Source organism: Tenrec ecaudatus, chromosome 1 (genome assembly GCF_050624435.1).
Source record: "Tenrec ecaudatus isolate mTenEca1 chromosome 1, mTenEca1.hap1, whole genome shotgun sequence".
NCBI lineage: Eukaryota > Metazoa > Chordata > Mammalia > Afrosoricida > Tenrecidae > Tenrec > Tenrec ecaudatus.
The window spans coordinates 6,552,188-6,561,082 of NC_134530.1; the positions used below are offsets into that span (position 1 = coordinate 6,552,188).

The window sequence follows — 8,895 nt, forward strand, 5'->3', positions numbered from 1 at the left end:
CTTCTCACGCCTTCCCACCCGCACCCTGACCCTAGCTCGCCCATCCGGGAACTCCTCCTGGGGGCTGGTGGTGGTGAGATCAGGGGTGAGAGTGAGGGGTAGCCAGGTGGGTCATGTGACCGTGGCCTCACGTTTCTATTTTTAACTTCTTTATTTAGTTGTTGTTGTAGAGACTACGGCACAGCGGCACGACTTCTGCACGTGGACACGGACGGCGTTCTTGCAGCTGGGTGAGAATTCTAAGACGGCTTTCTGGGGCGTTCCTCTACCACGAACAGGGATTCACCGTACCCCAAGTTCCCAGCGAACCTTTTATGTTGCTGTTGTTGATGTCTGTCTTAGGGTGGGCTTCACCGTCCCTCCACCCCCACTCCCTATTTCTTCTTTGTTTTATTTTTTTATTGTGAATTAATGAGGGCAAGGTTCACGGAGCCGGGTATCGGTTTGACACATTCTGTTTCAACTCTTCCAAGGCCAATCTCAACGGACCGTGGCGTCCCACCTCCTGCCTGCGGCGATTTCTGTTTCCATTCCTCCTCCTTCCCTCCCCCTCCGAACTTTGACATTGGGTCAGGGCTGTTCTTTGGATCATGAGCAGTGGACACTTTACCCCAGGGGCCAGTTCCGTTGCAGTCCTGAGGATCTTTAAGAGAGGGGACATTCTATTGTTTAGTTTAAAGGAGACTTGGGGGGGATAAATGAAGGGAGGGGTGCTTTTAGTTTAACGTTTAAAATGATCTCTGGGCAATAGTTTCCGGGGGTGGTTTATTCAGCTCAGGGGCTCAAAGAAAGTAGGGAGTCCGTGAGAATTTCAGATCTGTATTTTCACCAGCAGCTTCTGAGAGAATCTCTGATCACAACACTCAGCGATGGCAGCTGCACCCATCCAGCATCTCTGGTCTGCCCGAGAGGGGATTAGTCATCCATTCCATTTCCACTTCCTGTTTCTCCCTCAAGGAGCTCTGGGGGCATAGCAGGTTCCACGAGGTCAGCGGTTCGAACCCACCAGCAACTCCGTGGGAGAAAGACGAGGCTGCCTGCTTCCACTAGAGATCGCCAGTCTCAAACTCTGCAGGGTTGCTATGATTCAGATGGAGTCCTGGTGGAAGAGGGCTTATGCACTGGGCTACTAACAGCAAGGTCAGCAGTTTGAAACCACCAGCTGCTCCACAGGAGGAAGGTGGGGATTTCTACTGCTGCGAAGAGTTACGGTCTCTGAAACCCACAGGGGCAGTTCTGCAAGGCAGTGGGTTTAGTTTTTGGTGTGACTTGAGTCCTGAGACACTGTTAATTTCCCCCCAGCCCCCAAGCCACCCCAGGGGACAAGGGTGTCTGCTTTACTCTGTATAATAATAGTGACATGCAGGCCAGGGCTTGCGGCTACAATTTGTGACCAGCGATGCATCTATTGGATCAGCTTGCTTATGTTTTAATGCACAAAAACTACAGCCTCTGTAGGCAGGTCTGTCACCCTTCCTACTTGCCCCTCCATTGGTCAGTCTGTCCTTCTGGGGTGGCTGCCTGCTGCTGGGAGGCAGGAGGCTATGTCACTAGGATGTCAATGCCAGTGGCCTATTTGCTGGAAGACTAAGACCAGGAGTAAAGGCCTGGCGTGTGGCTTCTGAAGGCTGACAAAAAACGTACACGTGACCTTTGTTCGTGAATAAAGAAGGTCGCTAGGAAAAAAAATTAAAAAGTTGTGTGCTCTCTTGCTTTGCGCATGCCACCAGGAGGTATTAATTGCCAGAGGGGGAGGGGCGGGACACCATGCTTGGGGAAGCAGGGGCCCAGTGAAAGCCCAGGGTGGAGGCCACCACCACAGAGTTCAGCTGGGACGTGTAGGACATTGGAAGACAGGCTCCAGCCTGGGCTGCGTTTCCTTTGGTTGTCTGTAAGCTCACCAAGAATCCACTCTAGGGCGGCTACTAAGACAGGAGGCAGGTGTTATTTGCACACCCGTTTTACAGAGTGGGGAAATGGAGTCCCATAGAGGATGAGCCACACCCTGCTATGGCTGGAAATCACAGCGCCAGGGCCCTGGGTGGCTCCCTGGTGAGGCCCTTGGCTGCCAACCCAAAGTTTAGCTGTTCCCACCCCACGGCTGTCTCATGGGGGAAAGGTCATTGGCTTTTGTAAAGATTGAGGTTCTTAGGTGCTGCTGAGTTGGCTAGAGTCACAAACGACCCTGTGCACAGCAGAATGAAGCACCACCCGGTCTGGCCCTGCACCATCCTCACTCACCATGGTTGCTCTGTTTGGACGCACTGTTCTAGTCACCTTGTCCATGCATCTCATCACGGGGCTTCCTCTGGATGGGAGTAGCAACTGCGGAGGGTAGGGGGAAGGAAGGGGGAACTGATCACAACGATGGACACATAACCACACCCCACTCCCTCCTGGGGGACAAACAACCAAAAGGAGACAGCGGTTGGTGTGAGATATGAAAACAATAATAATTTATAATGTAGCAAGCGGTCACGAGGGTGGGTGGGGTAAAGGAGGAAAAAAAGGGGAGCTGATACCAAGGGCTCAATAGAAAGTAAATGTCTGGAAAATAATGATGGCAACATATGTACAAATATACTCGATACAATTGATTTATGGATTGTTATAAGAGCTGTAAGAGCGCCCAATAAAATGATCTTTCAATGAAAAAAACCCAAAACTTGACAGAGGGTCAACCAGAGGGGAGGGGGGAAAAAGAGTCTTCCTCTTTTCACTGCCCCTCTACTTTACCAAGCATGATGTCCTTCTCCAGGGACCGGGCCCTCCTGACAACCTGTACAAATGAGGAGGCACTGCTGTACAGATGGCAGCCTTGTCGACCCTATAGGAGCAGGTTTACTCTGGCCTGTAGGATCGCTATGAGTCTGATTCCATTGGATTCCATCAAGCTCAGTGGATTCCATCAAGCTCAGTGGATTCCATCAAGCTACTATATACCCAGTGGGAAGGCATCTTCTCTTTTGCTCTTTATAGAACAGAATAGGAGATTCAGTGTTACATTGTGAGGTAGTTAATTTATTGTGCCAACCTGGCCGATAAACACATGTGGGGTTAATTGAATGGCTCCGTGAGCCTCGCCTTTCTAGTTCTCAGGTCTCTTGCTTTGTGATGGTCGGGCCAGGTTACAGCTGCCTTAGCCAGTTCCTGCTTCAGCTTGCAAGGCTGACTTCCTGCAAGACATCCCCAAGGAGAAGCCTCATGGACCTACCCCGATGCAGGTCTGGGTGCTGGAGCACCCGTGTGGAGACCCCTGCCAGCGCTGAGATATTTACGCATTCACTGACTCTGCTTTCTTCCTGCAGCCTGCATCATTGCCTCTGTTTTGTGAGATGGAGGAGGACTTTGTGAATTGGTGCTGGACATATGGGTTAATGTTGAACTTGTGGGCTTGGGCAGCATTGGGTTGGGATGTTTTTTTATGCACACTTAACCTTTATGTAAAACTCTCTCTCATACATGAGTTTCTGTGGATTTGTTTCTCTAAAGTACCCAGACTAACACACATTGTTAATGGACCTGGAACTGGAGATGCTGCCTGTTACATTTTTTACTCTGTTTGGAACAGAAGGTATTGTGAGATGCTGTTACTTTGTGGCAGAGTCTGGTCTAGGAGGTGCAGTGGTTACTTTGTTACTCTGAACTCTGGAGATGCTGTGATATTTTGTTACACAGGCTGGAGTAGGAGGTGATGTAGTTGCTTCTTTACTCGGTCTTTAAAAAAAAAAAAAAAAAAGGCTGGCCATGGCAGTGGTGTATTTCAGGTTGACAATGTTGCCGGTGTCCAGGCAGCTGTGTGACCGTCACATGCCCTGAAGCTTGGGTCTCTGTGTCACGTGCCTGTTCCCCATGGTGCCCGGAGCCCTGGGCTGGCTCTGATCTGGGCTCAGCCTCCAGCCCCTGAGTCTATGCTTTCTTTGTGCTCAGAGCCCCAATGCTGGGCTTCCTTCCAGAGGTCCCCAGCTCCTCCTGCCACCCCCCCAGCTTGACCTTCAGACCTGATTTCTCTACCCTCTGCCCTGGCACGAGCCCTCTCCAGCTGCAGAGAGGAACAAGGTTCTGGAAGTTGCTGCTCCATCACAGGGACTCTGCATGCAGGCTAGAGGAGAGAGATCTCCCCCATACCTCCCCAACCCCTCCCCAGACCAGGGACACACACAGCTCTGTGTCAGCGGTGCTTGGTACTGTTGGCCCCGGGATGAGGGTGGCAGGGGAGAGAGTGGCGTATTCTCGGGCACTGCCAGGGTGTAGTCCACTACCCCTACCCGCTCCCCCCACCCTGCCACCATGCACCATTAGATACACTACCGAGTACCTCCCAGGGGAGGCAGGCTTAGAATAGAGGGGGTTCCTGGGAAATGGGCAGGGCTGGGATGGCGCTGCTGGTGGTTCTGACATTGAGGACATTGGTGGGGTGCCCCTGGCAGTTGTGATGGGTGATGCAGCCATTGGCACAGTCCAAGGAGGCCAGGCCTGGCAACCACATTCCAGGAAGTGTACCCTGTGGTCAGCTTGGCAATGCCATGGGAGGAGCAGCTGTCTATGTAGCCGGGCCACACATGTCTGGCTGCTCAGAGGACAGGGGTACACAGATGCTGAAGGTGAGGGTCCAGGGGCTCAGGTGAGCCCGGAGGGCAGGAGGTGACAATGTGTGTATGTGGGGTGGGGGAGGGGGTGGGGTGCAATGGCCATCAAGTCAATTCTGACCCCACATGGCAGAGTGGAACTGCTCCCATAGGGTTTTGGGTGTTAGCCTGGGCTTTCTATAGAAATGAAACTAGCGACACTCTTACAGGCATATGAGTTTTCTCTCAAGGAGGAGGTACCCCAGCCCAGTCCACTGTCAGTGCATGGAGTCCAGGCCAGCTGGTGTCCTCTTCAGACGTGCGTTGTTGCTGGCTGGGGACGCAGAAAGGTGAATTGGGAAGCAGGGAGCTCACAGGCTGGAGGGTGCCATTGAGCGGATCCAAAGTCAGAGGAAACGTGGCAGGTGCTGGCAGCTCCCAGGGTTAGGCGGCTCACATGAGGCCACCCCTGGAAGCAGACACAGAGTCCCACAAAGGTGGAAGGCAAAGGGCAAGATGAGGGGTCCCATTGTTTCTCTTATACAAAGGCCAACCCTCCTGGGAGGAATGATCAGACTTGATTAATCATCAGACCTGATTGATCGGTTGGACTCCACCCCTACAATTTCCTACAAATTCACGTTGACACACAAGCTAACTGGCACCGTTTCCTAAGCTGACATATTTACAGGAGCAGATGGTCAGGTCTCTTCTCCCGCAGAGCTGCTGGGTGGTTTGAATTGCTCGTCTTTGGGAATGAGTCACACTAAGTGGGAGTAGAGACAACCCGAACCTGTTACCACCGAGTCCATTCTAACTCATGGTCACCTCCTGTGCAGAGAACCGCCCTGCAAGGCTTCCCAGGCTGTAATCTTAAGACTTGTCTGCAAGTTCATCGTGTGGCAATGACTGGTCTGTTGTCATGGTGCTAGAAGCTGTGCAGTTTCAAGGACCGGCAGGACCACGTGTGCTGGACAGGTTTCAGCGGAGCTTGAACTGGAACCCAGACTCGGAAGCAGGACCTGGCAATCTACTTCTAAAAAACAAAGACAGAGAGAAACTGACCACTGAACCAAAGACAATAGCCATGACCATTTTGTGATTCCCCCATTTTGTCTTACAAAACAAAACAAAGCAAAAAGCCTTCAATAAACTAATCCAGGCAAAGACGGCACCAAAATGGAAAATTATAGACCGATGTCCCTGAAGAATGTAGATGCCAGCATTTTCAACAAAATTCTAACCAATGGAATTCAATAAAGCATCACACACAAAACATCATGATCAAGTGGGATTCATACCAGGCATGCAAGGATCTAATCTAATATTGATTAGGAAATAAATCATCAGTGTAACTCACCTTATAAACAAAATAAAAAGCAAACAAATTTACGATTATGTCAATCAATGCAGACAAGAAATTTGATAAACCTTAATGACTATTCTTGGTGAAAATACGTACCAAACTAGGAATAGCAGGGAACGTCCTCAACATAACAAAGGTCAAATATGTGAAACCAATGGCTAGCATATCACCTAGCGAAGAGAAACTGAAAGCACTCCTCCTTAGAAGAGGAACCAAACAGGGTTGCCGGCTGTCGCCACTCTTATTTAAGATTGTCCTGGAAGTCTTAGCCACAGACAGGAGACACCAGCAGATTAAAGGCATCTGGATCGGTACAGAGGAAACAAAATTGTCTTTATTTGCAGATGATATAACTCTATGTATAGAAAACCCCAAAGATTCAATTGACACTAAAGAGGAAATTAAAGGAACAATACCACTGATAATAACCACACAAAAGATAAGATCTCTAGGAATAACTATTACCAGAGAAAGAAAGGACTTGTACAAAGAAAATTATGAAACACTTCTACCAGAAACCAAGAGATTTATACAAACGGAAGACTATTCCATGGTCCTACATAAGAAGATTAAAAGTGAAATGTCAATCTGACCAAAAACACCTTTTAAATCCGATACAATCCAGATCTAAATCCCAGCACAGCTCTTCAAACACATACAAAAATGAATCACCAACTTTATATGGAAAGGAAAGAAACCCAGGGTAAACAAAACACTAATGAAAAAACAACAACCTTCCCAGCTGTTAAAACCTGTTACATCGCCATGGCAGTCAAAACAGATTGGTACTGGCACAATGATAGATAGGGCGACCAATGGATTAGAACAGAGAGCCCCAAAATTCAACCAAGCAGCTACGGACACCTGATCTTTGACAAAGAACTAAAGAACATGGGGAAAAGAGAGGCTTTTCAATAAGTAGTGCTGGAAAAATTGGATCTTCACCTGCAAAAGAACAAAAACAGTTTGAGGTTGTACAAATACAAGCTCAAGGTGGATTAAAGATTTAAATATAAACCCTAGAACCATAAAGACAATCCATAAAAAAAAAATAGAGACGCACGTAAGGGCCCTAATACAAGGCATAAATACCTCAGCCATCACAGGAAAAATACTCGCACTATAGAAGATACAACAGAGGACTTGGGCCTTGGGAAAACACAACAATTTATGCACACCAAAAGAGATTGCCAAAAAAATAAAAAATATTTAGCAATGATATACCAGCTAAAAGATTAATTTCCAAAATTGATAGAAACTTATAACAGTTTAATAAAAAATAGAAATGACCCAATCAAAACATGGGTACAAGATAAGAATAGACAATTTACTAGAGATGATACCCACAAGTCAACAATCGAATGAAGGAATGTTTGTTCTTAAGATAAACACACGTTAAAATAACCATGAGATACCACCACACACCAACACGCTTAGCAATGTTTGAAAAAGATCCTGAAAATACCAAACACTGGAGTTGACATGGAGAGATTGAAAAGCCCGTGAATTTTTGAATTGTACAACAGCCGTGGAAATTAGATGGTGATTTCTTAAACATATGCAAATACAAGTACCATATGATTCTGCAATCTCTCTACTTGGTATATACCCTAAAGAAATGGAGAACAGAACTCCAACAGATGGATGTATGCCCAGGTTTATGCAGCAATTTTAAAAATCATATCAAGAAAGTGGAAACAATATAAAACCTGGCTACAGAGGAATGAATAAATGAACTCTGATACCTTCATACAGTGGAATATCACACATCTTTAAAAAACAAGGATGAGTCTATGAAACACCTGAAGACATGGACCAAATTAAAAAACATTATGCTCAGCAAAGTTAGTCAATCTCATAATAAAGAAATAATCTAGAACATCATTATTCTAAAAGAGAAAAAAGTAGTAAGAGTAAAAGGAAAGTGTTTTTGACATTAAAGGATAAGACTTTAGAGACTACAATGAGGCTGGGATGGGGGTGGGAGGGGAGAGGGAAGGGACAAGAAAGTATGGAAGGAGGGCGGGTGGGAAAAAAAAGGATAAAAAGCACCTTATATGGGAGGCTGGTGTTTAATGGGACACTGTTGTTGATTTGATCGGACGTGCTGTGTAACTACATCAATATGTTTTTATTTATTCCTTTTTTTAAACAAAGTGGTACAAAGAGTCCATCAACAAATACCAAGAGGAAAAAAAATCATGTTTATATAATACTTTACATTTATCTATCTATCTATCTATCTATCTATCTATCTATCTATTTATAGATACAGGGGAGAGTGTGAACGCAGTCCCCTACTACCACAAATTATGCAGTCGAGTTTCCCATATTTGGGGATATAGCAGGGCCAGAGTGCAATGGAGAAGCCTCACCCTAGGAAATCCGCCTTCATGATCATGGTATCTCCTCTGCCAGGTAAGTATCAACACTTTACATTTTAAATAGCATCAAACTCTTTTTAGTAATGTGTAATAGCTTCTGGAAGGTCACTTATATCAAGAGCAGTCAGTCCCATTCAATGATCTGATGAACTGTTTGACTAGAAACCACAACAAGTGATTCAGAAACGGTTTCGAGTTATCTGTCTTCCATATTCTCTAGATCAAATGATGTGTTCTGTTATCTTTTTTTAAAAGATCATTTTATTGGGGGCCTCTTATGGCTCCTATAACATTCCATACATCAATCATATCAAGCATGTTTGCACATATGCTGCCCTCATCATTTTCTACACATGCGCTTTCTTTTTAAAAAGCCATTTTATTGGGGGCTCTTGCAGCTCTTATCTCCATCCATCCATCCATCCATCCATCCATCCATCCATCCATCCATCCATCCATTGTGTCAAGAACACTTATACATGTGTTACATCATCATTTAAAAAACATTTGCTTTCTACTTGAGCCCTTGGTAGCAGCTCATGTCCCCCTTCTCTACCCCCTCTCTCATTAACCCTTG

General features: G+C 46.5%; 1 pseudogene; it reads right to left on the reverse strand.

Annotated features, from left to right (window-relative positions):
• Positions 1–8,206: 8,206 nt before the first annotated feature.
• LOC142438013 (U1 spliceosomal RNA) lies at positions 8,207–8,360 on the reverse strand (annotated as a pseudogene).
• Positions 8,361–8,895: the final 535 nt, after the last annotated feature.